General features: G+C 40.8%; 1 protein-coding gene across 1 annotated transcript in view; it reads left to right on the forward strand.

Annotated features, from left to right (window-relative positions):
• Positions 1 to 859: 859 nt before the first annotated feature.
• gnaz (G protein subunit alpha z) overlaps positions 860 to 26,985 on the forward strand; it is a 100,241-nt gene continuing 74,115 nt past the window's right edge. The window contains exon 1 of the mRNA XM_033043511.1: positions 860 to 1,146. The gene's annotated coding sequence lies outside the window, so the exon portion shown is untranslated. The remainder of the gene's footprint in view (positions 1,147 to 26,985) is intronic.

Raw genomic sequence — 26,985 nt, forward strand, 5'->3', positions numbered from 1 at the left:
ACATCCTCAAATTACGAACCAAGTATTTTAACCACGAGGCTACCTCTGTACCCCATTGTAATTTTACTCTCATATCAGGGAAGTCAGAAAAATATCAATGGTAATTATGAGAAGCATTTTTATTTATAAAAGCAAAATGTTTTCATCAGCGTATATATATCAACCATTTGTTGCACTGGCCAAGATCCAGTGGAACGAAACACGCACTATAATTAGGTGGAATTAGGCCAATACATAGAAAAATTGATAATAATATCCCTCATGCTGGCAGTGAGCTTCTAACAGATACAGCTTTGTGTTTCTCCGCATTACTGGAATGCCTGCTCTGCTTGCAGTGTGTGAGGATGCTAGTGCACACTGCACCATTCAGATAAAGAGCCGACGACTTCTGGACAAGCTGAGCTTTAAAACTGATGCTTAAATTCATTGTACCTTTTGATTATAGAAGAGATCAAGACGTATTCCATGTTTCCGTTGGTGGTTAAGGCATAATATGCGTCTAATTAATAAAGGAAATAAATAATAATATAAAATATATCTCTAACCCCCCCCCCTCCCCTCCCCTTTCCTCTGAACAGCCATGGAGCAGAGAGCAAAATGATTTGCTGCCAGTAATGGCAGTCCAGGCAACATCTTCCGCTGGCAGCCAATCAGGGACCACTCTGACTTTGTATCAGCGCGTACCTCAAACTGATCAGCTGTGCTGCTGTAAGTGGGAGGATGCAAATGCTGTTCAACCCTTCCTGTCAAAAGGAATATCAACTCTGTTGCTGGCACTGGCGCGGAACTGCGTCCCCACCCCCAACCCTTATAACCCACCTACGACACTATAACACCCCTCCCTCCCCCTCCCTTCTAAACACACACACACACACACACGCACACACACGCACACACACGCACACACACAACAGCCTGCCCAGTGCACACAGATTAAATCACACCCGTACACATCATTGTGGGAGAAGCAGGGAATGGGAGGAGTGCTGCTAGCTGCTGGGATCAGTCATTGACATACAGCGCCGCAGTGATCCTGGCTTCCTCCCCCGGCCAGCAATGATGCTGCTGTGAAGGACAAGGCAGCACTGATAGACAGTGTGTGTACACACATCAGACAGGCAAGACAAGAGGCTGAAAATCGCAGGGGTAAGTAAAGCTCTCCTATCTTTTGCTAAATACAATTACCCCCTCATTGAGCTCTCCTGTGGATTTGTCATACTTTTAAATAAAGGCTTTTGTTGTGATGTTATGTACTGGCATGCTGCCATTATTTCCCCATAAATAATTTGCTGCACAGCGAAAGATAAAGTGGTTGTATGGACTGGGAGTGAGAATATTGATGGGGGGGGGGGGGGATATTATCTGGGTATCAACGATATTCAAGGACCTCTGGACTGCAGTGCAATGCATATGAATGATTCAATTTCACTGTAATAATTCTGGGACTGTGAATGTTTCCTCACATGCAACGGTTGTATTTATTAATAGAAAACAAATCAGGTTTCATTCCCACAAAGTTTCTTTAGATGAAATATTGTTGCTGAAAGGGGAAAAAATGATAATATTTGAAGTTATGTTCTTATTCGTTGGATTCTCTGGTTAATGCTACATCTATGCATTATGCATAGGTTTCTTCATAAAAGAGATGGAACGGGATTCGTTCTCAGTGCCATTTCAGAGAATGCAGACCCAAGAAAAAGAAAAGCCCCTGGTCAATATGCTATTTTGCTCAGCCTGCGAGTATTCAGTAGTCATTTCTAGTTTCATCTACTGTAATGATGTCATGTACACAATATCTGAATTGAGGATTTTTTTGTTGCTATATCTCTTGTAAGGCATCCTGTGCCAGGATTTCAAAATGTAGTCCGAATGCAGCTTGCATAGTGATAGATCAAGCTGCCGCTTCTGTGCTTGGATTATGTATTGAAGATAGGATCCAGCCTTCGGGCACATATTCTCTCGAACGATTGCTGCACCCTACCTGAAGGCCAGATAAAAAGGTTATCAAGTAACCTACTTGCAAGGAAAGGAGCAGATAGTTTGTATGCCACGGATGACTACATCATTAATACCACTCTCAGAGTCATGTTTCTGGAGGTGGGAAAGGTTTTATGAACTGATCCCTTCTCATCCTGTCAGTATGGCTTGTACGACCACAACCTTCTATATTTGAAGTCTATCTGTCACTCACTAAGAGAATTGTGCTCCAACTTGGGATCTGAACAAACAATCCAATATTACTAGTAATCTACCTCATGGGTTGATAACGTGTACAAGTGAGATGCTGCAATAATGAAGCTGGTTAGTCACACTTTCATTATTCCTGCAGACTCAACTACATGTATCAAGACTGTCTAAAACAGTACTCAGGTGGATGATGAATTTCATTGATTATAATACTAATATTGTACAGGAGGGGTTTCATGCCCATGCAACATTTCGCATCGTTGGGGAAGATGGAAAGTGACATTTTTAATCATGGAATGCAGTTATTGAATTGGAATTGATTGGCACACAGCAACTGTGCTTGTGAGATTGTAGCTGTCTATACTGAACGAGAAAGGTGTTCCCATGTAGAGTGGACCAAATGGGGAAAATTTCATATTTTTTTTAAACTGCATTCTCATAGAAGGATTTGCATTATATTGGAATTCTGATGCACATTTTTTATAAATATAATTTAAGGTTTTTTTAAAATATGGTCTAGTTAAATATATAAGACATTTCTGTAGATTCAGGCAGAAAAAGGGGAGATAATTTAAGAGGACAAATCTGTGTGCACGTTTGTACTTTTTTAATGCTTGCAATCATTCTTTTTTTTTGTGGGGATTTCTTGAAAATAAGCACAAAATAATCATCATATATTTTTCTGTAATTTTTCATTCACTAGTATGATTTATCTGGTCTCAGACTATAAGGGGTCCACAATAATTTCAGCTGATCTTTTCCTTCTAATATATCAATAGAATTCCTTACGTGTTTACGTTTATAGCCAACCAACTCTTGTGTTCCATTTTCATTATCTTATTCAATAATTTGGTTCTTCTTTGCTGAATTCTGAAATTCTTTGTGTCCTCTGGTTTACAGATTTCACTGGCAACAAATTTATTTCAAGACTATTATACAATTTCCTTGTAATCATATTATTTCAATTTGCTTGATAGTCATGGATGGACCATTCTTGTCGTCGGTTCTGTTTTCTTATAAACTATGTATTAGTTCTTTGAGTGGTAACCATTGCGTTCTTACGGTCATATCTTTGAATGGAGTTTTCCACGGTTCCATAGCCAGTTTGCACCTCATACCTTCATAGTGTGCTTTACTTGGATTTAAGATCCTCCTTTCAAATTGAATTAAATCACTGTCAATCTTTATGTGAAACTTACATTGTGAACACGATTCTCTAAAGACCTTTCAACTACCATATCATTAATGAAACCTTCTCATCACACATCACCAGATCTAAACTAGTCTGTTCCATCCTGTTACTGATCATCGAGGAATGTGGGAATAGTGTAGAAAAATGGTGTAGAGAAAGATGGTTTTGTTGAATGGTGGAGAGACTTGAGAGGCAGCATAGCTAGTCCTGCTCCTATTTCCCATGCCCTTACATATGGTGCTGCTACCCCATGAATTGAAGCTCATTTTCCCACATCCAACTTTTGAGCCATCCGTTCAGTTCCCTAATCTTAGAATCATAGAATCATACAGTGTGGAAACAGGCCCTTTGGCTCAGTTTACCCACACTGGCCAACATGTCCCATTTGCACTAGTCCCAATTGACTGCGTTTGCCCCATATCTTTCCAAACCTGTCCTATCCATGTATCTGTCTAATCGTTGTTTCACAATCTAATAGTTCCTGCCTTGACTACCTACTCCGGCAGCTCGTTCCATACACCCACCACCCTTTGCGTGAAAAATATTACCCTTCAGATTCCCATAAAATCTTTACCCCTTAACATAAACCTATGCACTCTGGATCTCGATTCCCCCACTCTGGGCAAGAGACTCTATGCATCCACGCGATCTATCCTCTCATGATTTTATACACCTGTATAAGATCACCCCTCATCCTCCTGTGCCCTGGGCAACAGAGCCCCAGCCTACTCAACCTCTCCCTATAGCTCAGACCCTCGAGCCCTGGCAACTTCCTTGTAAATATTCTCTGCACCTTTTCCAACAACATCTTTCCTATAAAATGGTGCCAGAAACTGAACCCAATACACAAATGCGGCCTCACCAGCACCGTATATGACTGCAACATGACCTCCCAATTTCTATACTCAATACTCTGATTGACAAAGGCCAATGTGCCAAAAGTCTTTTTGACCACCCCATCTACCTGTGACGCCACCTTCAAGGAACTATGTACGTGTATTGCTAGATCCCTCTGCTCCACAATACTTCCCAGAGCCCAACCATTCACTGTGTAGGTCATGGCCATGTTAGACTTTCCAATATGCAACACCTCACATTTCTCTGTGTTAAATCGTGTTTAACCTGTGGCAATTTAGAGATGGCCTGGGTAATAATCCCCCAAAAATTATCTTTGTGGTTCTGTTTTTTAATTAGGACCCTTGTTGCTCATGTCCTTTCAGCAGAGCCTCTCTCTGTCTGATCCAGGCGTCTGTTTCCCGCAAGAACTGGATAATTTCCCTTCCACTGCCAAGTTCCTCTCCGAACCAAAGGAGATGTTACAAACATCTCCTGATGACTGGTGAGGAAATTGGGAGTGGGTGCGGAAATATCCACACCCTTTAGGATTCACCATTGCAGTGGCAGAGACCAGCATTCACCCCCTTATCTACCCTGTGGCCTTTCACCACTACAATCTTTTTCACACTTACCACTTGAAAAGCCCTCACTTGCACAGTAAAGATTAGTTCAGAGGGAGAATGAGGCTGAGTGGGAGAGAGCATCTGGAGGAAGATGCGTATTAAAGAGTGTCAATATTCTTCAAACTTTTAATTGCAAAGGTCACAAACATTAGTCACCTGATACTCACATTAATTATATGCATCAAAACAAATATTAGGATTAATCAGTAATTTTTATTCAGTGTTATCTGCAGTTTTGAATTTAGCTTCCATCTGTTCAGCTGCTCTCTGACATGTTGGTCTTAAGTCATTAATAAGACATATAATACTTAATGCTTCCTCAACTATTTGCAGTTAAAATAGTAAACATGGTCACATGAAAAGTACACAGAAATCCTGCACAAAATTCTTCAGCACAAAATTGATAAAAAGGCCAACTAACAGCAGACCTGACCACGCTGTAGAATGTTGATGCACTTTCTCATCAAGATCAAAACTAATCCAAGGACATTGCCTACAAAATGACTAATACACACACCTGGATTCTTTAATATCTGTACACTCTTGCAAAGTCTTTGCATGTTAAAGTCCAATTCAATAGTACATTGGAGAACTGCACATTCTCCAATCTTTAATGTCGCTTAAAATATTGTTTACTTATTTAGCTCTGATTTCAGGTGTCAGTCTTGTATCATCCCAATTTCTGTTTTGAAAAAAAAATCCCAGCCTGTGCTGTTATTATATAACCTGAATTTTCTCCATATCCAGCCTAGGTATACTAATTAGTTACTATTTCCAAACTGAGCATAATACGCCAAGCTCTCTTTTTTGGACTCCTCAGGGGGCCTTTGTTCCACTTTGCTCCTTTTGCTTTCCCAGTTGTGCCAACTTTATCCTCACCTTTTGGCATCTTTCAAGCCCTAACTATATTGCTATTCCCTCATCTCTTCCTACTCTCCTGTGAATGCTTCAATCTTGAACCGTCTGCGGGTAACTACCTCTGAGCATTTCTTAGTGACCTCTAAAGGGGACATGGAACACTAATTATTGCTTACTTATGAACAATAATCCCTACTTTTCTCCTTTCCTGTTGACCTTACCAATCACTGTGCTCATCAGAAGCTCATCTCATCAATCTTTTCCATGTTAACCAACTTTCCCTCCGTCTCAGAGCTCTGCCTGCTGGGAATATCCCTTTCTCCATTTCCTTTCATGATGTTCATTCACTTGCAAATAGAGCCATCTGAGAACATGTAGTATGTCATATAACTAAACAACAATTGTTATTTTAATTTTGTTGTTCCTTTAAAGTTTGTAGCGTGTGACTATTTTGGTCTCTGAGCTTTAAATATGTTTACAGAAGATCCCAGAGGCAGTCTATGAAGAGTCCGAAGAACCGTGGGTGGCATGGTGGCACAGCAGTAGACTTGCTGCCTTACAGCGCCAGAGACCCGGGTTCAATCCTGACTATGGTTGCTGTCTGTACGGTGTTTGTACGTTCTCCCGGTGACCATGTGGGTTTTCTCCGAGATCTTCGGTTTCCTCTCACACTCCAAAGACGTACACGTTTGTAGGTTAATTGGCTTGGTATAAATGTAAGTTGTCCCTAGTGTGTAGGATAGTGTTAATGTGCGGGGATCGCTGATTGGTGCGGACTCGGTGAGCCGAAGGGCCTGTTTCCGCGCTGTATCTCTAAACTGAATTTACACACACTTATTTGGGGAGAGGGTGTTTCCTTGGGTCTCGTGCATCAGTCTGTACAAACTGTACATCCAGTGATGGATCTCATTGGCGTATGAGAACATTCAACACATTGGTGAAGAGGATGGGATGGACGTCAAAACCGACAGTTATCAAGTGGCCATGTAACTGTGCTGCTAGAGTGAATGTGGGAAGTTCACAACTGGAAAGTCTGAGGTGCACATTTGAGCATGACAAGAAAAGAGGCAGCAACTACAAATTGGTTGTAAATAAAAGGATCAGGTAACTGTTGTAGAGAAAGACAGCACGGTAGTCCAGTTCCAAATCAGTTCAACTGGATTCATAAACTGAATGGATGGGAGTGAGTTTTCAGGTTAAAAAGGTCATCATTTGACGCAGACGTTGAGAGCGAGAGTGCTCAGAACAAGGCCACATGTGTTTGCAACAGAAAAATGCGTCGTTAGCAATTTTTAAATGGAACAATCGATATACCGTTTAATGAAGTTGCAAAACTGGAATGGCATGCTGATGTAGTGCTGTTACCACACAGCTCCAGTGACCGAGGTTCAATCCTGACAGCTGCTGCCCACGTGGGGTTTGCAGGTTCTCCCCATGACTATGAGAATTCCTCCCAGATCCTCCAGTATACTCCTACAACACGAACACATATTGGCCAGGAATAAATACCCTAAGTGTAGGTTAGTGGCAGGGGAGAGAGAGAGAGAGACAGAGACAGAGACAGAGACAGAGGGAAAGAGAGACAGAGAGAGAGGGAGGGGGAGAGGGAGGGAGGGAGAGAGGGAGGGGGAGAGGGAGAGATAAAGGAGGGAGGGGGAGAGGGAGAGATAAAGGGGGGAGGGGGAGAGGGAGAGGGGAATCGGTCACAGGGAACGTGACTAATGCAATTGCTCTGCTGGATATTGACATGGACTTAATTGACCAAGTGGCCTCTTTCTATATCATAATAAGCAAGTTTCAACAAAGAGCTGTTAGCGAGTGCAGAGGTTAAAAGCCAGGAACCTGTAATCAGATGTCTGGGGAGACAATAAGCGATTACACAGATATTCCAAAACATTTTTTGTGACATTGCAACTCAGTAATTTTCTTGGATAGGAAGCCACGAGATAAGAGCAATGACAGGAGCAATACCAGGATCTTGGGGATCTTGCAAAAAGTGCAAGTAGTCCAAAGCTCTGCTGGTGTTGTCAAGAGAATCATTCAGCATAAGTGCCAGTTCAGAGCAGGGTGATGATTCCATTGTTGAAAGCAAAGGGACACGGTCCAGGTAGTTAAAGTTATGGCAATCAAGAAATGTACCAACAGAAAAAGAACAACTACTGTGAAAGATCTAGACCTGTATCTTATGTATTAAGAGCTCAGATTGAAGAAAATCTGAACACACCAGAGTGGCATGGGCAGCACAGTGGCACAGCAGTAGAGTTGCTGCCTTACAGCGCCAGAGACCTGGGTTGGATCCTGACTACGGGTGCTGTCTGTACGGTGTTTGTACAATTTCCCTGCGACCACATGGCTTTCTGGGTGCTCCGGTTTCCTCCCACACTCAAAAACCATACAGGTTTGTCGGTTAATTGGCTTGGGTAACAATTGTAAACTGCCCCTAGTGTATAGGATAGTGCTAGTGTACGGGGGTGATCGCCGTTTGGCGCGGTCTTGGTGGGCCGAATAACCTGTTTCCATGCTGTATCTCTGAAGTTTAAAGACAGAGGATATTGATAAAAGTATTACAAAATGATTCAGCAGCACCATTGTGGTCATTGCTATTGTGGATAAAGTCATCTGGCTCTGCGGAGATTACACAGTAACCTCTAATGAAGTAGTTGATAATGAAGAATACTCTCTTTTCAAGGACTGAACGCTGAATTGGCAGGGGCAATGCCCTGGTGCAGAAGGAAGTAATTTATTTAGGTCAGTGAGTAGATGAAAACTGGCTGCAGCCAATTAAATTGAAAGCTCAGGTTTTCATCAGAGGCGAAAAGCCGAAAATGTTTACTGAACCCCAGTCATGATTAATGCTCCGCTAAATCTCTACTAAACCTTGCCAAAATATTGACTCTACTTCGTCATCAACCATTAAAGAAAAGAAAAACATGACAGAGGAGGAAAGAACAACAAAATATATGATCTGTGGCAAATCCTTTTTTGGATCTTCAACCATGTCCTAAAACCTTTTTGAAATGCTTCAAAGTCTTGGGAGTCGACAGTCATCCACACAGAAACAGTCCTCCAGCCCACTATGTCCATGAAGAGGTTGAGCAGGCTAAAGGGGCTGTCTCACTGCGGCAACATAATCTACGAGTTAGGAAGAGTGTCTTCGACCTTCAAGCTCGAGGGCACTTGCCTGGAAAACCTCTAGCTGGATCGACCGTCTGCCTTGAAACCGCGAGCTGGATCGACCGACCGCGCACACACAAACACATCGCAAAGGCGGGGGCCAGGGAAAGCGGGGGAGCGCTGTCTGAAATTCAGACCCACGATGAAAAGGAAGGTAAAAGACGGCAGCACAGTGTATGGTAAGTCCTTTAGAGAGCACGGAGTGGGGGGGGGGGGGGGAGAGAAGGGGAGAGAAGGGGAGAGAAGGGGAGAGAAGGGGAGAGAAGGGGAGAGAAGGGGAGAGAAGGGGAGAGAAGGGGAGAGAAGGGGAGAGAAGGGGGGCGAAGGAGTGGAGACACATTTAAGCAGTATAATAAAGTTTAGCGGGCATTTTACCTACCAGTCGGTTTTCTTTGGTCCTGAAAACTCCAATGAGCCAATCAAAATGCCCGGTCAGCGAAGGAGATTGCCTAGGGCTGCCCTCGACAGCCTGTAACTAAATAGCGACCCCACTCCACTGCACTACGCGTTAAAAAGAACCATGCCGACCAAATTTTACTTGCAGAAAATTTTTCAACATGCTGAAACATTTTCCGTGACCTTGCTGAGGCCGCGAGTATTTGGGAACTTCCCTCGAGCATGAAGGAGAGTTCCAGTAACCTCATAGGACATCCTAGGACCACGTGTCGACCATGCTGCAAGTTTGAATCGAGTGCAAACTCTTTTAAACAGGCAGAATAGGTCGCCGCAATGGGACAGCCCTTTAAGACTTTATTCCTTGGAGCACATGAGGGTGAAGGGTGATCTTATAGAGATTTATCAGATCATGAGGGGAATAGATAGGGTAAATGCACAGAATGTTTTACCCAGAGTAAGGGAATCAAAAACCAGAGGACATAGTTTAAGGTGAGAGGGGAAAGATTTATTGGGAACACGAGAAGCGACTTTTTCACAAAGGGAATAAAGTGTATAGATACATGATAAGGGAATAACGTTTAGTGCAAGGTAAAACCAGCAAAGTCCGATCAACTATAGTCCGAGGTTCACCAAAGAGGTGGGTAGTAGTTCAGCAACGCTCTCTGGTTGTGGCAGGATGATTCAGTTGCAAGGGAAGAAACTGTCCCTGAATCTGGTGGTGTGTGTTTGCCTGATGGGAGAGGGGAGAAGAGGAAGTGGTCAGGGTGCGACTTGTCCTTGATTATGCAGCTGGCCTTGCCGAGGCAGGTGAAGTATAAATGGAGTCAATAGAAAGGAGGTTGGCTTGTGATATGGTCTGGGCTTCGTCCACAATTCGCTGCAATTCTTGCGGTCTTGGATTGGATCGAAACCAAGCAGTGCACCTCTTTTGCACCTCTCCAGCGCAGTACACGTTACAATAATTAGTCATGAATAGTAACCATGGGAAGACTGAAATTGATAATCACCTGTGAAGAGTTCTGTCAGAGAAGAATTCATTACTGCTCAGACTTGGAGTTATAAGATTGTACCAGTTCCTTCAGGGAAGATTATTCACACCAGTTACTAACACCTTTAGTCTTTGCTGGACACATTGGGAGCAAGCTCTGCTACACCTACAATAGCAGCATCAAGACTGCAGAGGTGTAACTATGACATTGAAGATTGTACATCCTAACAAATTATTATGGTAAGATATCTAGTCAAGACCTCCTTTTGCGGAAACCACGGCAAACAAGAAAAACAAAACAAATTCTACCCTACAGATAGTAAATTATGATATCCTTGTCACAAAAATTAAAAAGCTAAAATTGCAGACAAAGATATAGTTTTGAAGGAGGCACATGTCCACTGCCGATGATCCGGCACCCTTGGTTCCAGATTCTTGCTGGTTTATCCATTTTGCCGGACCAACAGAGGTCACATAATAATGATACAACAATATACCTCTGTCCCACTAATTATACCCTTCCTGTGTCTCTAAAGCACCATGGACTGCTAAAAATGTTAATAAAACAAATATTAAATATAAATTAAATTCACAGCGAAACTTGCTCTTCTTGCACGTGCAACCCAGAAAAGGGACAGTCTGTATGATTGGGTTAGTATATTGAAACGCCATGGAAGGTTGAAGATAGGTAATTGGAGAAGAGTGGATGCCTACGGTTCGAGGAATTGTGAATATTGGTGAGAAATCCCAAGGAATCCACGTAGAAGACTTGCTCAGTGCACAAAGTCAGGGAGAAAAGCAAGCAAAACTGCTAAATCAAAGAGGCTTCTGAAGTGAATCCATAATTATTCAAGAAGAACCAAGACATAATATTTCTCATGCGAGTCAAGATGAGACAACATCATTGAGCCCAGCAATGAATGACACACCAACATCTGGAGGTCCTGAAACAGACTCTGACAAACATTTGAATAGACTATAAACATTTTGTCCTCCTTGCATCTCACGTGTACATGTCAGTACATTCTGCAAAATTTGTAATATGAGATTAAAAATCTATGAGCACACTGATTTTACAATCATAACCTGGCTTGCATAGAAATTTGTGAAAATGTGCCATAAATGAAACCACCCCACCAGATGAACTATCTATAACATATCCAAAGGCAGTAAGGTTTGATCACTCCCCTTACTCCTCTGGTACTCTGCTGTTCTTTTAAGTACCTCACCTTGTTCCATCCTTGTTGAGTCTCCCTTACATCCCCCGTTTTTTTATTACCCTGTGCCAGGAATATCCCAAAAATATCCATCCAACTTTCCTTCCTCATCTTTCAAATGAAGCAAATTCTAATATTAGTTTTATTTTCAATTTCAATTAATCTCACTTCTGGTTTGAATCCCCTCCTGTCCTTTGTAAACCTCTCTATTCAAATAAAACTCCTTCATCCATAGTCATGGCTTCGGGCACTACTTTGTCATCTCATATGCCCTTTTCCCATTTGATCACAGACAAATTCCTTGCAAGTTTGATCATCCATATCCCTGTAAACTCTGCTAATTTGACTTTTGTATCTATCCTTCATGAGAAAATCATGAGAACCGTAGATATTAAAACAGACCACCATGATTTCAGTTAAGGTACTGGTGTTATGGAGCATCTTAAAGATGGAAAAGAGGTAAAAAGCTGGTGAGTTTAAGGGAAGGGATTCCAGAATGAGGCACATGCAGCTTAGGGCATAGCCATCAACGTGAAACTGTCAAACTTAGGGAGATCAAGAGGCTAAAATTGTAAGTAGATAGATATTATAAAGAATTTCTACAACTGAAGGTGTTTACAGAGAGATAGTTGTGACCATGGAGAAATTAAAAAAACGGAACATACTAGAGAATGTTAAAATCAAGTTGTTGAAGAATAAGGGGTAAGCCATTTAGAAGGGAGACGAGGAAACACTTTTTCTTACAGAGAGTTATGAGTCTTTGGAATTCTCTGCCCCAGAGGGCGGTGGGGCAGGTTCTCTGGATGCTTTCAAGAGAGACCTAGATAGGGCTCTTAAAGATAGCGGAGTCAGGGGACATAAAGAGAAGCACATACCCTTAATGTTAATTGACAAACACAGGCATGCATTTGTATAACCTCAAGTTTTTTTCAATGACTATTGGTGGGACACTTGTCCCAGCTTGATCTTCACCACTATGTACATTCCTCAAAAAGGCACATTTAACGCTTTCTGCGAAGGGTGAGGCTGAGTTTGGGTTTACCAACGATGTTGTGGGATTGGATGTGGGAGGTCTTAGTAATGGAGGATGAATATGATCTGTCTTGAGGACAACTAGCATCATGGTCATGACCTGTCTAGTTCAGCTTCAGGCAGATCCCTGAGAGAGTGATGTCAGTGGCTGGGAGTGAAGTTTATAAAGGGCTCCAAAGACAAGAGCTTCAGTTTTCCCAATGTCAAGTTTCAGAAAACATCTGTGTGTTGGATGGTGGAGAGGCTAAAATAAATCATGTTCAGTTACAGCTGAATGGCGTTAGGTTATATGTGTAAAACAACCCTGTGTTTGTGGTTGATTTTCCCAAAGGAGGAAGCCGAGGGTAGATCCCAGGAGAATATTGATATGTGAAAATAAACCATTCCTGGTTATTCTCTGGTTCTAACTGGGCAAATAATAATGAAACCAGACGAGTGCAGCCCACCAGATACGCCCTTGTGAATCCTACTGTTTTCTCCAAACTCATCTTGCCCTTGAGACCAAACTTCTTACTTCCTTGACCCCTTTCCCACCAGCTAGCTCACAGCATAACTTTCACTGCTGGCCAATGTTCTAAATTATTCATTCTCTTCAAGTACTATCAGCCCTTTCATTCAAAACTATTGCCCCAATTTATCATGCCCTTTTCCTTTGGCACATCTTCTCTCTTGCCTGCCTTTTAACTTTTGTTGTTTTTTAGTTTTAGAGATACACCGTGGATACAGGCCCTTCGGCCCACACTGACCAGCAATCCCGCACATTAATGCTATCCTGCACACACTAGGGACAATTTTACACTCACACCAAGCCAATTAACCTACAAACCTCTTTGTCGTCTTTGGAGTGTGGGAGGGGATATTAAGTAAAGCGGTGGAGGATTATGAATTCAAGTTCCTTCAGGAATTTTGAGCCCAAAACTCAGGCTGAGGAAATGCTGTACTGCCACATGTGCTGCCTTTAGGGGAAATTGTTAAACCAAACTCTTGATTATTTCCAGCACCTGCACATATTATTTTAATGATCAATGTATGTGGACCTCTTTTTACTTTAACCCTTCACTGTTTCTGCATCCTGGTGGCATGAACATTGAATTCTCACAATTCTGTTAGCCCCTGCTGTCTCCTCCCCTTCCTAGCTCTCCCTCAGCCCTCGGGCTCCTCCTCCTCCGTTTTCCTTTCTTCTCCCTGCCTCCCCCCACCCCCCATCAGTCTGAAGAAGGGTTCCGGCCCGAAACGTTGCCTATTTCCTTCACTCCATAGATACTGCTGCACCCGCTGAGTTTCTCCAGCATTTTTGTGTACCTTCGATTTTCCAGCATCTGCAGTTCCTTCTTAAAAACTATTTATTTCCTGACACAAATATGGACTAGGATTGGAATGGGATTGCAGTGTGGCTGTAAAGATTTGATGAACAGAAATTAGTTGCTTCTATACGTTAAAGAAATATGGAGTTATGAATAGTAAAATCCTTTGCAATAGTTTTTCCCATTAAATTATTTGCAATTTCATACTTAAACCACCTATCTTTTTGTTATCAACAAACAGATCAATGACTCTCAATGTCATTATTGAAATGATTTATGAATATGTCAAATGTTTGCTGCCCAAGGACAGGTTATTTGAAGATACCGTTAATCACATCCCGGGAACTTGACTGGCTGCTAAGGAGCTGTACTGTCTTCTTGTCACTCAGCCAATTTCTGAGCCAGGTCAATAATTTGCTTTCAATTCCATGAAGTTTAACTTTAGTTAACAGTCTCTTAAATGGGAGTTTATCAAATGTCTTTAGTAAGTCTCAGGAAATATTATGTCAAGAACTTACTAGACATTTCATGGCAAAACATCACAAACATATTTGTGATAGCATGTTTTGCAATCTCTGATCATCCCAAAGTGTCAATGCTATTTAAAATGTCGTAACTGTTGTGATTTAACATCTGGGGCAGACAATTTATGCAGGGAAAATCTCCACAAGCATCAAGAAGATTACTGGTATTGGTTGAGGGGTAAATGTTGGTGAGAACATGTGGGGGGATTTAATGGCAGAGAAAGTTGTTTTCTAAAGCAGGGATTGTTTCCATAAACCCAGCATTGAATTCATTAGGGTCCAGTTCATGACGGCCCAGTGCCGTCAAACACTCACCATACATTAACCCTGGGATCATTCTCCTAAACCTCCTCTGGGCCCTCTCCAATGTCAGCACATCCTTTCTCACAATATTCCAAATGCGGTCTGACCTTACAAAGCCTCAACATTGCATCCCTGTTTTGATATTCTGATCCTCTCCAAATAAATGCTGTCGTTGGATTTGCCTTCCTTACTACAGATTTAACTTGCAAATTAACCTTTTGGGAATGAGCACTCCTGAATCCCTTTACGCCTCCAATTTGTGAATCCTCTCCCCATTTAGAAATAGTCTACGTCTTTATTCAACTACAAGCTGCTCTAAGAAGCCATTTTGTTGGCACTCGACAAATTCCTTCTCTTGGGATCCAGTACCAACCTGATATTCCCACTCTACCTACATATTGAAATCCCCCATGACCATTGTAACATTGTTCCTTGCACTGTTAACCCTTTCTTGCATGCTATTTGCACACCACATAGTATGGCTAAAGGGATCAGGGGGTATGGAGAGAAGGCAGGTACAGGATATTGAGTTGGATGATCAGCCATGATCATATTGAATGGTGGTGCAGGCTCAAAGGGCCGAATGGCCTACTCCTGCACCTATTTTCTATGTTTCTGTGTTTCTAAACATTCAATTCTTCAGCAATGCACATGTTGTGGCTACACTGTGTACTATGTAAAAATAAATGATAGCAACACAACAAAGTTCCTGCAGTTTCTATCAAAAAAGAAAAAGACTGCCTTAGGGTGGATTAAGGATGATGCGCTTCCATTCATGGATTCCAAGGTGACAGATGAGGCCACTTTGGTGCCCATAAACTCTACCGTGAGTGGAGTCAGATAGGATCGGCACATGACTATTTTGTGTGGCGATTCCTTGTCCATTTGTGCAGGGCTTCCATGTGGTCCCAACATATTAACTTGAGGTTCTCATTGCCATCCCCGATGCTCCATCTTCATTTTGAACAGTCATAGATCTGGAGGTCAGAAGAGATGTTGCATTTCACCATGCCCTTAAGCTTTTTCCCTCCATCAACCCAGTAATGCCTTCTTTGTCACAGCTTAGAATAAAGAGTCTGTTTTAGGAGTTCTGTTGTCAGACATGCATCTTAAGTGGAACTGACTGAGTATAATTTGGGCCTTAATTCTGGGAATGTTGGACTGGGAGAGAACACTGCTGATGGCTCGCTTGTTGTTCAGGTGATCCATTTTTCAGACAGAATAGCAATAATTAACAAGCCTTCACCATTCTCTCTCAGCAGGCATCACCACCACTTGTGTTCGACTCACTTGATCTCAGTCCAGTTACACACATTTTCTTTGTTCTGACTAACGCACGCTCTGAGCTAAGCATGTTTGATTTCTAACTTTTCCCAACTGTGATAAAAGGTCATCGACCTAAACATTAAAGGGGCTGTCCCACTTGGGCGACCTAATCTGCGAGTTCTAGCGCGTTTGCCCTCGACTCATACTCGCAGCATGGTCGACACAAGATTGTAGGAGGTCTTTGTAACTCTCCTTCATGCTCGAGAGTAGTCCCCATGTACTCAGCTAGGTCGCGGCGTATTTTTCAACATGTTGAAAAATGCCCACGAGTAAAAAAAGGTCGCCATGGAAAAAATCAATACCTACTCAGTTAGGTCATAGTAGGTCGGCATGTTAGTCGTAGGTAATCGAGGGTAGTCGAAGGTAGTCGTAGATAGTCTTCATCATAGTCGAAGGGAGGTCGAAGGAGGTCTTCAACATGACATTTTTTTCAAACTCTCCTAAACTCGCCAATTAGGTTGCCCAAGTGGGACAGCCCCTTAACCTTGCTTCCCACCTTGTCGAGGTTGCCTGATATGCTCAATGTTTCCAACATTTTCTGTTTTTTTAATTTCAGATTTCCAGCATTTGCAGTCTTTTGTTTTTAACATGGATACATTAAATTAAGATTCTATCACAAAAACTACTTTGTAATATTGTACAGTGATGATCAAACCCAGATCCCTGGAAATATGAAGCAATAGAGCTAACTGATGCACTACCATGCGTTCTTGAAAGTAAAAATGTTATTTCACTGTTGTTGGGTCAAATTACAGACTTCAATGTTAAAAATAATGAATAGGTGCAGTTTGACAATAAGATCAATGCATTCAAGGGGAAACAGAATAGACAATAAATTCTGCTTGGTTCAAAATGGCTTAAATCTGTGAATGCTTATTGGTAAAATACCTTTCAATGAGTCCTAATTTGTAGTTTGATAGAGCTTATTAACCTTACATCTACCATCGTGCAGCAAACAAAGCATTTAGCACTCAAAAAACCCACACGCACAATTTCTTTTCATCCTACTATTTTACTAACAAATGAGTAGAGAGGTAAAAATATGTCATAAAGCAAAAAATGCAGGTAATAACAACTGGAAATCTTGGAAATAATAAGCAGCTCTGGCAGCATTTGTGGACCTTTGTCTCTCCAATGATGCTGCCTGACCCGTTAAGTATTTCTAGTTTTATTTAATATACACATATATTGTGATCACTTACCCAAAGATAAAATCTGATATTCATTTTTGTAAAAATTCATTTTGCTCTATTACCTGCATGTGACTGGTAGTGAACGTAGCAGGCACATCACTACTATGCATAGTGAACCACAACCAACTGGCAGCATGAAGCTGCCCAGTCACCACCCACAGAATAGGAATTAACACCAATCCACAACTATTAAACTGCTGATAGACACAAATTGCTGGAGTAACTCAGCGAGACAGGCAGCATCTCTGGAGAGAAGGGATGGGTGACATTTTAGGTTCAAACCCAGGTGTATGAAGATTGATTTATCTAACTTAAAGTAACCCCTTCATCCCCTCTCTCTCCATCCCTTCCCCACCCAAGTCACACCAGCTTTTCGTTCTCACCTAGCAAACAGCTGACAATGTCCTCTTTCCTTTATCATTGTTACTTTTTTGCATATCTTTCATTAATATGCTCTATATCTCTCCACGTCATCGTGTACATCTCTCGTTTCCCTTTCCCGTGACTTTCAGTCTGAAGAAGGGTCTCAACCCGAAACATCACCCATTCCTCCTCTCCAGAGATGCTGCCTGTCTCGCTGAGCTACTCCAACATTTTGTGTCCATACTCGGTTTAAACCAGCATCTGCAGTTCCTTCATACACTATTAAACTGCTCTTGGATTGTCACAAGCAACCATAAAAATCAGCTTCCAATGAGCTAATCAAATTAAATTGACATGTTTTCCCTCACAAATCAGCCAGCCATCACAATGAAGACTTTACCAAATGCTCGCCACTGCAACCCATTTACAGCCAACAGTAATCAACAGTCAATGTAGCACCACCCACCTGGACAGGAGCAGTAAAAGGAATTCCTAGTTTTCCAAATTGCAGAACAAGTAAGTGTTATTTGTGGAATGAAAAACAGTAAAGCTGAAAGTTCTCAGCAGGTCATGCGGCCTCTGTGGGAAGAGAAACAGAATTACCGTTTCACATTTTAATGGAGTGTCTTCATACTGATTTGTGCACTCTGTTTCTTTTCCTTCCCACAGATGTGGCCCAAACTGTTGAGTATTTCCAGCATTTTCTGTTTGCATTTCAATTTCCAGCATCTGCAGTTTAAAAAAAAATTCGGAATCATATGTGGATCAGGTTGGATGCTAGATCAAGAGAATTAGAGAATCACAGCACAGCACAGTGCACCACAGAAACACACACAAGTTTAACATGCAAGATAGAACCAGGAATTGGCTACATGCTCATTTCTGCTGAATCAGTTCTTTGGGAAGCCCATCCAATTAATCCCATTCTCCTGCTCTTCCCTCGCACCCTGTTATTTTCCCCCTTGAAGTATGTCCCCTATTATTTTTGAAATTTAATATGAATTATCAATCTTGCAGGCAAAAAACACTGTAAAAATAAAAAAAGACTCATTTGCCTCATCTCTTGATTTTTCCAATCATCTCTGCCCTGTGTCCTTTGTTAATGTCACTGCAAATAATTGATACAAATTTAACTCTGATCTGGCGCATTTAATTCTCTTGAAAATACCTGTTCATTGTGCTCCTCTTCTGAAATTTAGCTCAACTGAAATAAGCTCATGCAATAAATTTAGAGCAATTGACCAGGGATGAATTTTACCAGTAAGTATCTCTTAATTTATTTCATTAAAACTGTTCATGATTTTGAATAACATTAGCAAATTTACCTTAAATCCTAAGAAACAACCCCAGCTTAGATTTGATAATACAGCCCAGAAGGAGGCCACTAAAGAAATCCACATAGACTCATTTCCTCTCTTTTCCCCATATCGCTGCAATTTTTTCTTCTTCTAACAATTTATCCAATTACATTTTGAAGCCTGCTATTGAAGCTTCCATCAGTATAAAAATGCTCAATGTGAAAATGAGTTCTCTCCTGCTGCTTCTGATTCTGTAGCTATAATTGCGTCTTCTCATCATCAATCCTTTAGCAAATGGAAATAGCGTCTCCTTAAGATAGATTCAAAAAGCTGGAGTAACTCTTCTGAAGAAGGATCCCGACCCGAAGCGTCACCCATTCCTACTCTCCAGAAATGATCCGCTGAGTTACTCCAGTTTTTTTGGTCTATCTTCGGTTTAAACCAGCATCTACAGTTCCTTCCTACACATTGCATCTCCTTAATGTTGCTATCTGTGCACCATTCACATTAAATAACTCTGTAAAACCATCACTAATCTTGTCTGCCTTCATGCAGTCTGCCCCATGCATTCAGTCTAGCATTTGATGTCAGTCGTGTAGGGTAAGGTGGCTCTCTCCCTTCCACTAGGGACCATCTCCACATGGAATTGGCTAAAACCATAGGGGCGGTACAGTGGCGCAGTGGTAGAGATGCTGCCTTATGCCCCTGTCCCACATATGCCCCTGTCCCACTTATGCCCCTGTCCCACTTATGCCCCTGTCCCACTTATGCCCCTGTCCCACTTAGGAAACCTGGACGGAAACCTCTGGAGACTTTGCGCCCCACCCAAGGTTTCCGTGCGGTTCCCGGAGGTTTTTGTCAGTCTAAGACCATTTTTTCTCCCAGTTTTATTCCACCAGGGAGATTTTACCTTCCACTACCTGCAACTTCCGACAACCACCTTCAACTAGCATCGCAACCGGCCTTGACTAAAAAATTACCGATTTTTAAAACGGCAACCTATTTTTAGTCACGGCCGGTTTTGATTTTTTTGAAATAATCGCAAGAACATAGAAGAAGCGGAAACCATTAGGGAGACTGACAAAAACCTCCGGGAACCGCAGGGAAACCTTGGGTGGGGCGCAAAGTCTCCAGAGGTTTCCGTTCAGGTTTCCTAAGTGGGACAGGGGCATTACACCGCCAGAGACCCAGGTTCAATCCTGACAATCCTGAGCAGTCTATACAGAGTTTGTACATTTTCCCTGTGACCGCATGCGTTTTTCCTGGTTTCCTCCCACATTCTAAAGACGTGCAGGTTTGTAGGTTAATTAGCTTCTGTAAATTGTCCCTAGTGTGTTGGGTAGAATTATTGCCTCGGATAAAATTGTGATTGGCGCACTCGGTGGGCTGAAGGGTCTGTTTGTATACTGCATCTCTAAACTAAACTAAACATATAATAACAATATTGCTTGATTGTACTCATTCGAGTAGATTGCACACACAACAAAGTTTCTCACTGTTTCTTGGTACACATGACAATAATGAACCAATATGTTAAAGTCCGGAGGACATAATTTTAAGGTCAGAGATGGAAAATTTAAAAGAGATGTGTGGGGGAAGTCTGAAGAAGGGTTTCGGCCCGAAACGTTGCCTATTTCCTTCGCTCCATAGATGCTGCCGCACACGCTGAGTTTCTCCAGCACTTTTGTCTACCTGTGCGGGGGATATTTTTGGATGCCTAGAATGCACAGCCAGGGGTGGTGGTTGTAAACAGATATGATAGTGGCATTCAAGAGGCTTTTACTTAGGTACATGGATATGCTGGGAATGGAGTGGCATGGATCACAGGCAGGCAGAGTAGATTAGTTTGACTTATCATGTTTTGCATAGACATTGGGCTTCAAAGGGCCTGTTCCTGGGCAAACACTGAAATGAAATGTATATATCCCTGTAAATATTGTTTTATTTCAACTTTATAATGTTTCTTTCTGTCTTAAAGTATGTTTGTCAAAATTATGTTTTGCTTTAATCACACCTTGGCGAGGAATGGTTTTACATGGTTAATGAGAAGGTAGCTTTGTGCTGCAGCTGCCTAGATAGACACATTGGACAATCATTTAGCCGACTCCTTCCAAGAAATGAATAATATTTTAAGAGGGATCACACAAGATGATGCTAAAGCTATCTTTCTTAATATAAACAACTACCAGATGGCACAAGTTTCAATTAATTGGGGTGAAGATTAGAAGAGAGAAGAGGTCAAAGATTTTTCACCCAGAGAGTAGTGGGAATCAGGAACTCGCTGTCTGAAAGGTCATCGAGACAGAAACCCTCAAAACGTTGCAACTAGTGACCAATGTCAAAGTTTAAGTGGCTGTGGTGCAAAGGAGTACTTTTCAAGCTGTGTAAATAGCTCCAGAGAGCTTCGCAGTCTCCTGCGGTAATGAGAGTGCTCCTTTAAATCATGTTCCAACCAACCACACAGCAGAAGGCAGTGCTTTTTTTGTGGCAATTAAAAAACAATCATTGCCTAGATAACACTCTAATAAGTTATGACAAGAATACGGAAAAACAGTGTCTGCTTGAGAGCTGACATCGTCAACTATACTTGATGCTGAAAACGCACCAGAGATGTCAATCAACTGGAAGTATCTGATCAAATTTCTGGAGCGGCACAGTATGATCCAGAAATGGTCACATCGAGTTCCACTCTCAGTAAAACACATTTTCTATTGAACAACATTGAAAAAGATTGGAATATGTAATCTAATTTCCTGGCATATACCTCTATTTGTAAAGCCGAAGGTCTCGTACGTAATTTTTTTACAGTTTTTTTAACTTATCCTTTTCAATTTCTCTTGGTAATTCTAAAGAATTGTGCATCTCTCTTGTAACATTGTGCCATTTACAGTAATTCAGGCTGCCTCTCCTCCTTCTTCTTCCCAGGTTGTATTACTTCAACTTCCCTCTACTGCACTTCATTTGCCACAGGTCTGATCACTTCACCAGACTATCTACATGTTTCTGAAGTTTGGAATAATCTTCCACATTATTGACTTTAATGTATTCTGCAAGCTTTAAAATGTTCTTCTGCTTAAACAATTCCAAGACATTATTACACGTTCAAAAAAGGGTAGTAATCTTAATATAGTCCCCGAAGAACAAAGCATTAAGTACCCTTCCAGTCCAAAAAGCAGACATTATATTCTGCTTTTTGATCCATAGCTACTTTTACATTATATATCACCTTCACTATAGCAAATGTCCCAACGCATTTCATGGAATTACTGTGAAATGGCTATATACTGAGCCACAAGAGAATAAATTAGAATATTGGACCAAAAGCTGAGACAACGAGGAAATCTTTAAGGAGCATCTCAGAAGGGGAGCAAGTAATAGAAGGGCATACTTTTTTTAAAACATTGATTTGTTTATGTGATGGAAATCCAGCATTTATTGCCTATCCGTAGCTGTCCTTGAGGAGGTGGTGATGGGCTGCCTCAATCTGTTGTATTCCCGAGTTGAGGACTTTCACTGGTGATACATTTCCAAATCAGGTTAGCATGGGACCAGGAGAAGGACCTTGTGTATGGTGGTATTCCCATACCCCTGCTGCCTTGCCTTTCTCAAGGAGGGAGCCTGCATTTCTAGCAATCTAGCTGGGGCTGATCTCTTTGCAAATCTGAAATCATCTACCCTCCAGTTAAACATTTGTAACTATAGGCTCTTCCTTGTTTGTTACATGATTGATCAAACATTGATGATACTACAATGAGGAGGTGGGAAGGATGGTTGGTTGTTACTGGAATCAACAGAAGTTTGACAGGGGAGGGGGAGGCGGGGACGGGGTGATAGTAGTGACCAGAAATGAAAGAAGGTGCCAGAATGTGTGACTGTAGCCAGAATCAGGATGGGAAAGGAGAGTTACCAAATCTAGGAGAAGGCAAGTTGCCATAATCAGAAGCGGACAGAGTTTTTCTGTGTCTTCTATGAAAAGAGGCACAAAATATTTGTTTAATCTCCATACCATTTCTTTACTTCCCAGTGCAAGTGCTTATATTTTAGTCTTTAAGGAACACATATTAACCTTACCTAATAGTTTTCTTTCTATACATCTACTGCAAATTTTGCAGTCTCGTTTTATGTTTCTCACTTTACACATACCCTACTTTCTCTTTGTCCTCCTTCAATGAATTTTGAAACTTGCATAATCCTCAAACTTACTTTTCTTTTGGCGACATTAAAACAATTATAACAATTGAAAGAACATGAGGTACCTGAATCCAGAGAATGGAAGAGAATTACCCAAACTGGGAAAAGGGGGAAAAATTGCCAATCTAGAAAAGAAGAGAGTTGTAAGAATCAGAAATAGAAAAAGTGATGCCTGCAGAAAGAGACAGGGAAAAATGCTTGAATCTGGAGATTTGTCCAAAATGGAGGAATAAAATATTGTCAGATTGGGGAGGAAGTTACCAGTATTTGGTGAGAGGGAGAATATTGCCACAAACAGCAGATGAGGCGATTTGTTAACATCAGGAAGAGAATGTGAAGGGATTTTCCGGAATCAACAACCAGGAAGATAATTCACAAAACAGAGTGAATTGAGAGAATCATGCCAGCTCCTCATTTTAGAAACTTATTTATGATCCTAAATTTATAAAACTCTTATTAGTCCTTAATTTGTGATAACCAAAATATAAAGCTGAATATACCAATTTTATAATATACTTAATAACACAAAATCTTTCCATATTAGATAGTGAAATTACCCTTTGAGTCAGATAAATTTAGAAGCTGCTGATTGAGACTTCAATAAAAATTAGCATCATTAAAACTGCAACATAATCCAGTCACCATCAATCTCTGATCCACTCCAATTAATCAGCATCAGCAATGTTGTAATCAGTATGTTCCCGGGTATATTCAGGATCATGATATTATTCAGCACATAAAATTAATCCAGTTTGGGAGAAATAAATTCAAGATGAAAGTGCAAAGTATTCATACAAAACAATTCCTGATTGTATTTACTGCACATCTACTTGCTAACACACAGAAGTAAAGCTGTCATTCTTACCCCAAACCAAAGACAGGTCTTTTATGTGTTAATTGATCCACAGCTCTTTCCTATTTTCGAAAAAAATACTGCAACATAGAATAATTTGCAGTTACTCTGGATCTATGTTGAATGTATCTATTTTTTATCCACTAATTTAACAGAGATTATATTGGATCCTATTTATTTTGGATTATTTAACTTGCCCACTACAATGGTGGGCAAGAAATGTCATGTAAGACTGTGATGTATGTGCTTTTTGACATCACAGATATCCCCTTATATTCTTTTAAATGAATTAATGAGGTTCAAATGTTAAACTTAATACACCAAGCAATACAAATTTTCATTGTTCACTCCCTACTCAGTCCAAATAAAGTTGCTCTGCCATACCCTTGATAAGAGAGAGACAGAAAGTTACAATTCTGCAATAACTGCACTTCTCTCTTTCCCACTTCCACTTAGTGCATCTCAACAAAAGGAGCATTACATTTTACTTTGATACCAGATTTGATTTCTTTGTCAACTTTGCATTCTACACGTTTCAATTTTAGTGGAATTGAGCATAAGAATATTTCTGTCATTTCATTAATTATGTTTTAGGTAAAACACAAAACATAATGAGACTTATTCAATGGTGTCAGAATATAGGAAGACAATGGCTATAAAGCTGCAACCTCATAGACTTTGGTTCAGCCAATTTGGAACATTGCATGAAGTTCTTCCATTACAGGAAGGATGTGAAGGCTTTGGAGATAGTGCGGAAGAGGTTTACTGGAATGCTGTCTGGATTAGAGGGCATTAACTATAAGGAGATTTTGGACAAACATGGACTGTTTACTTTCGAATTTTGGACGTTGAGGGAGACCTGATATAAGTATATAACATTATGAGAGGCATAGATAGGGTAGACAATCAGAACCATATTCCCAGGGTGGAAACGTCAAAGACTAAAAGGCATAGCGTTAAAGTGAGAGGAGCAAGGATCAAAAGAGAAGTGCAAGTCGTTTTTTTTTACAGAGTGGTAAGTGCCTGAAATGCACTACCAGGGATGGTGGTAGAGGCAGAAATGATTGTGGCATTTAAGAGGCTTTTAGAAAGACACATGGATATGCAGGGAATGAAGGGATATGGATCATGTGCAGACAGAGGAGATTAGTTTAACTTGGCATTGTGTTCAACATAGACATTATAGGCTGAAGGGTCTGTTCCTGTGATGTACTATGTTTTGTTCTATTGGTAGTTTGAACACAACAATGTAAATTATAAGCTGAATTGCAAAATAACTGGAGTTATTTGTTGATCAGCCTAATATCGGTGCTAGAAAACTATTGACAGGAACTCAGTAATCACTCATTTAAAAAGGCATGGGTTAATCAAAGTGACCCAGTAGGGACTTCAACAAGTCAAACTGCGTCTAATTTGTTCAAATTCTTTCATCAGAGAAGGCTCATCAAGGTAGTGAATTTCATCCAGAAGTGGACTGTTGTGGGCAGAAATTAAGCATTGTGGGCATTTTAAGAAGATGGAAAGAAGCCGGGTTTCTGGGTAGAAAACTTGTCCCCAAAATCAAAAGGCAAAGCGTCGTGCTCAAAGGAAGTTTATATAGGCAGGAGTGAGCCTTGTCATGGTGTATCCCAGGGCTATTTTTAAGCCCATTATTCCACGCGAGTTTTATAAATGACCCAGATTTGCGAATGGTGAGAGGTATTACAAATTTGCTGTTTTGCAAATAGTGAGAGATATTTTGTGATACAAAAGTGAATGGTGACTAGGGTGATTATGTTTCAGGATTATATCGATGAGATGGTTAAATGAAAAGAAGCATGGAATATGGATCTTGACACAAATAAATTTGATGTGATGCACTTGGGAGCACTAAAATATAAAGGAGATGCGAGTTATGAAAATGCAAGTTATGAAAAGTAAAAGGCACATGACCATATTATATTCTGGAAGGTAGCCAACATCTATAGTGGTTAAAGATATCACAAAGATTGTATCTATTTATATATAGTCTACAGAGGATTGGAATACAAAACCATAGAGATCATGCTGGAATGCTAGTGAGCACTAGTTAGACATAAGCTGAGTACAGTGGATAATTTGAGGCTACATCACAAAATTTGGGCAGAACTCGGAAATTGTGCTGAGCAGTTTTACCAAGAACGAGGAGAGGTTGATGGTATCTTGCTTCATCAGTGGAAAAAAAATCTTTCCAGCGAAACTGTTCTTTTCAAATGAAGATGGAAAATGAAGCATTCCCATTTTTGCATATTTCAAATTATTTAATGAGGGGAAAAAAAGAAAATTTTACATTCGAGTGGGAGTACTGCATCAGCGGAAAGCATTTTCATCATTGTTATTGCACATAAGAATATTTCAATTAATTCTGAGATCCCAACCAGGTGAAAACATCAGGAAATCTCAGAGATACATTCGCGACAAAACATATGACAAAAAATACAGAATTCTCCTGCTTTGCTACCTTCTGCATGGGGAATTTCTGTGTTGGTACCAGTAGGTGGAAAAGTTACCAGATTGTTTTGAGATTGGTTCCGCAAGGCTTTTACGTACAATTGATGCTCTTGGAAATATCTCTGCTGATATTCACAACATACTAAATGAAATAAATTATTACATTAAGCAATAACCCCCATAAGGGAGAAAGGAGTAGAGTATAATGTTTACAAGGTTTGATGAGAAAATGTATGTGGGGTGTAAACACTTCTACAAATATGTTGGACCAAATGCTTTGTTACTTTCTATCTAATTATATCCAATTAAAAGTTGATTCTCATGCAGACCTCAGTGTCATCATATACCTGTATGCCTCTAATCCTCTATTTGCCAATGCATGGGTCAACCTCAAGACAAAAGGGAGGTGGATGTGCTCAGTGTAAATAGACATAATGCACTAAGTAACTGCACTCCTCAACCAGGAAAGTCGTTGCCCCACCCACCCCACATTGGCAAGAAAGATTTGTGGCATGGTTGGACAGCAGATATTGTTAATATTCTGCTGGTTAGTTTATCAAAAATGAAACAGCACGTACTGGTCAAGAATGGAGTTGATGGTTGTCGGAACGAACATGGTTTAACCGATTAAATGACCCAGGAACATGACATGCTAAG

The sequence above is a fragment of the Amblyraja radiata genome, chromosome 25 (assembly GCF_010909765.2).
Source record: "Amblyraja radiata isolate CabotCenter1 chromosome 25, sAmbRad1.1.pri, whole genome shotgun sequence".
NCBI classification, from domain to species: domain Eukaryota; kingdom Metazoa; phylum Chordata; class Chondrichthyes; order Rajiformes; family Rajidae; genus Amblyraja; species Amblyraja radiata.